The sequence below is a fragment of the Chrysochloris asiatica genome, unplaced genomic scaffold (genome assembly GCF_000296735.1).
Source record: "Chrysochloris asiatica unplaced genomic scaffold, ChrAsi1.0 scaffold00235, whole genome shotgun sequence".
In the NCBI taxonomy this organism is placed as follows: domain Eukaryota; kingdom Metazoa; phylum Chordata; class Mammalia; order Afrosoricida; family Chrysochloridae; genus Chrysochloris; species Chrysochloris asiatica.
Genome location: NW_006408753.1, coordinates 1,739,246 through 1,743,711, shown reverse-complemented (window position 1 = coordinate 1,743,711; position 4,466 = coordinate 1,739,246).

Below are 4,466 nucleotides of genomic sequence, written 5' to 3'. Positions count from 1 at the left end.
AGTGAATGCTGAGTAAACATGAGAGTTGTGAATGTTTTAAATGGAGCTATTTTAATGATAGCACAATACATACATATTCAGTAAGTATTGGAGAGAAGACAAGAGGATGCCGTTGAGTTAAGAAAATGAATACAATAGAACAAATTAATTGGGCTTTTAAATATGGAGAGAGGCTTAAAATAAAGCTTTTGAAGGTGTAAGGCAAACTCTGTGACTCCTAGTGAAGTAGTATCCTCAGTGTATATAATTAAATAACTACTGCCAAAAAAAAACTTCAGAAGGGAAAGACTGAAGATGAATGGATTAAGAGTTACCTATCCAGAGTTCCCGAAGTCACAATGTTTTAAACTGGGTCCTCACTAAGAGCAAGAGATGGACTCACACTGGAGCAACTATGAGGTGATATGTAAGTTAGAGTTCGGGAGATAATGCATAAATTGGGATACTTGATTTCTGGAAATTACAAATATTTCCTACAATATACAGTGGTAAATAATGGGATTTGTGTTGAGTGTACCATTGATCAAGGTAGGTATTATGCTCTTTTGAGTTCTTGGAAACATTACTCTGCATTATATCTAGAAAGAATATCTAGGAATAATATGATATTCTGAGTAGAATGAGACAGCAATAGTTCTTCTGCCAGATCTTAAAGCAACGTGGTTAAAACTATAGAACCCAAAGTAAAATCGATCTATCTTCAAATCTAGTTCGACAACTTATTTGCTAGGAGTGTCAGATAATTTGAAGCCAAAGATTTTTGATTAAACAATATAAAGAACAAGTTGAGGGGTAATAGGAAATTGTTCCTATGTTGAAGAGGTGATGCAAAGGTTAAAAACGAAATGAATTGAGGTATAAGAAATTATCAACAGAATATGTAAATATTCTTTTCCTCTCCTTTCTTCTTATGGAACCTATGATGTCCCTGCCTCTTCTCACCCACCTCCTCCCCAGTACTACATTGTTGTAGTAAAGTCTGACACTAAATAATAGTGATCGTTTTGTTACCAGAAGAATGGTTCTTTAACATCTACCACTGATGGAGCCAATATTGAGAGACAGGACTCAGAGCAGAGATCAAAGTGTTTATTGAGTATTGATACTCAAGAGAACAGGGGAGTGAGAATTCTATCAGATCTGTCTTCACTAAGAAAATGGAAAGGAAGTATTTATAGGATTTTTTAAAATAAATTTATAGGAATTATAGGAATTCTGAGGCACAGGCCCTGAGAAACTTCAGGAATCATTATTCAAAGTACTGTTTGTTGTTCTAGCCAAGCTGTCTCCAGCCAGCATCACTAATCTCTTCAGCTGGTGATTATCAGTGCCAAAATAGATGTATGGTTGGTTTTCTTCCTTACCTGTGAAATTCTTCCTGCTTCCTAGGAGCAGAGTTTGACTGCTAGTTAAAGAAGAATTACTTTTAGAGAAAACTCTTGTATTAGGATGGCAAGATGACCATTGAGGTCATCCATATTCTGCTTTGGCCAGGCTAAAACCCCTCTTAACCCCGTAGGCATTCTCAGTGCCCCCTTTTATTTTTAACCACCAACAGAATTAGGTTTTAATACTTTTTGTAACAGGGTTCCAAAGTACTTATTTATTGAGTGACTGATATACATATGAATATTAATGAATGAACAGATACAAAGTGTATTTGCATTTAAATAAGGCCTGATGTAGTGCTGTAGGGCAAGCACTGGACTGTAACCCTCAAGGTTGGCAGTTTGAACCTACCAGCTGTTCCATGGAAAGCCCCTACACAGGTTTCCTATGAGTTGGAAGCAACTCAATGGCACTTAATAAATATAAGAATGCAGTGAAGGATAGCAAAAGTCCATAAGACTAAAGTAAAGTATGTACAATAGTGGAAATTTGCTGGGATATAAATTATTCCAGAAGATAAAGGAGCATAGGGACCTTTTCAGCATTCATTATTCACCTTATATTTGGGAGATCAAGAAGAATAGCCCCATGACTGGAAATATATGATTAACCTAATACAAAATATATGTATAATTATAACAGTACTTTAACTCTTTATTCAAACTGGTTTTCTTACTGACTTTCATTATCCATTGACTTCCTTGCCTAAAAAATGGTTCAAATTGATCATTTAAAACTAATAAAATAGAAAAAAACATGAGTAAATGAGATAGTTAAAAATATATAACTATATACTTTATATGAGAGCAATTGTAAGATCCAATTATTTATCTGCCTTTCAAGACCAGACTTCGTATTATGATGTTTACAAATAAATTTAATAATCCACTTGTGAATGTCCTGTGACAGATAATGGGACTATGATAGACCCAACCTGAATTTATCACCTAAAAAGAAGTAAAGGAAGTAGTAATTACTCTTTAAAATTGCATTTGTGTTGTTTATATAAAATAACAAATAAAACTTGACAAAGAGAGAGCTTTTGTTTTTGTTTTTAAATCAATTGTGCTGAATTGTGACATTCTTAAAGCAGCTAGTCAAACTTTGACTCTGAGCATTAGTGACTCACATTTTGTGAACAAGTTAAATCTTCTAATCTAATTACGTTAACTTCTGTACCTTAATCATTATTATTATTACTTAAAACAAGATTAACTTCTTTAATAATATAAACAAATACATGCTAAATTCTTTGTTAAAACACAAATGGACAAAACTGCAAATGTAAATGATTAAAATTTCAAGATAGATATAGCAGTATCCACTTGTCAAGGGCGTCAAAACTGCACTAGACACAGGGTCGCTTAAGAAAAACAACCACATTTAATGATATTTTAAAAGTCAGGGCTGTTAGTTTCCAGTGTGGGTCACAGATGTGTGAAAGATAATGTTTTTATGTTTTGTAAATTCTCATCAGCTTTGCTGATTAATGTTTACTGTGCTCTCACAAAGAGCAAGACACTACACCTGGCATCTAATTTAATCATTTCTTAAAGCTGATGAATCAGCACTATTGGATGAAAAGGGTTACCTAAAACATGAGACCTTTACAAAGAAAATGAAAAAAAAAAAAAAAAGTGCTTTTAGCCAGATAATTCATTCTCGGTCTCAAAGATTTTGTCTGTAAGGCGCAGACAATCAGACACTCTTTGCTTTGCTTCACTTCATAAAATGCTGCCTTTGCACTATTGGTATCTGTTGCCTTTACTTAGAAATTAGAAGTGGATTGCTTTCCTACAAACAGCAGCATTGATTGTACCCATCTTTTGTTTCAAAGGAAAAAATTATAATCTCATAAAATGTTTTATAATTCATTTCTTCATATGTAAACTTTCATCTATTTTTCCATCTGTATTCATTTTACATTTCATAATCTTTAATTCTTTTGTTTCTTTTTTTATGCTTTCCCCATAAAACACATATTCTTTGTCATTAAATTCTTTCTGAATCCTTTCCAGGAATTTAAATTTGAAATTACTTTAAAACTTAGATTATAGAATGTTGGCACAAGTGTTTATTTTAATGGAACACATAAACTTGATCATCTCCTTTAGCTAGGTTCTTAACATATCACCTCCATAATATGACATATTCATATTAATCATGTCTAAAAGGCAAACTTCTAATCTTATCTGTAGTCTCTTTTTGTTAATGCAATCAGCAAACATTATATTCAAATTAAAAGGTGCTAGGAGTCCTGGTATGGTATTGTAGGTTAAGCACGAGACTGCTAACAGTGAGGTCAGTAGTTCAAACCCACAAGTCACTCCTCAGGAGCCCTATAGAGTTGCTACGAGTTGGATCCAAACCCAAGGCACTTTCCAACAAAAGTGGAGTACTGCTGCTTTTTAGGATAAGCACTGCACTGCTAACCACCAGGCTAGCAGTTTGAGCCTAACAACTTGTCTGCAAGAGAAAGATGAGGCTTTCTGCGCTAGCAAAGATATACATGCCTTAGAAATCCTGTACAGGGTTGCTATGAGTCCCAACATATTCTAAAGTACCTAACAGCAACACCAAGAACAGGACTTGATGTTACTTATTGACCTGCTCTGAAGGTTCACAACCTCCTAAAAGGATTACTGTAAGAAAAATATTATTTCTTGGCTGTCCTCTAACACAAGATAGATAAGAAAAACAAATGCTAGTTATAGAATAAATTATTTGAAAATACCCAAATCAGGGATAGTCTTGTCATCATACTGGACAACGAGATGGATCGGCCAGTAGCTGCAGTGAGTTCACACATAGAAAGGCTTGTAAAGGTGGACCAGAGCCAGGCAGTGTTTTGATATCTTGGACATAAATTGCTTTGAGTCATAAACAACTGTATGGGATCGAACAACAACAAATAATATGAAACACTAATAGGTACTATGCAGGGAGAGAATCTGCATCTTTAAGTGTTTGGAGCAATTTCAGTCATATTATAACCAAACAAAAAAATAAAAATTCCTTACAATACCAACTTTATTATCAATAGTTCTTCCTAATTACCTTATTTGTATACCTATTAA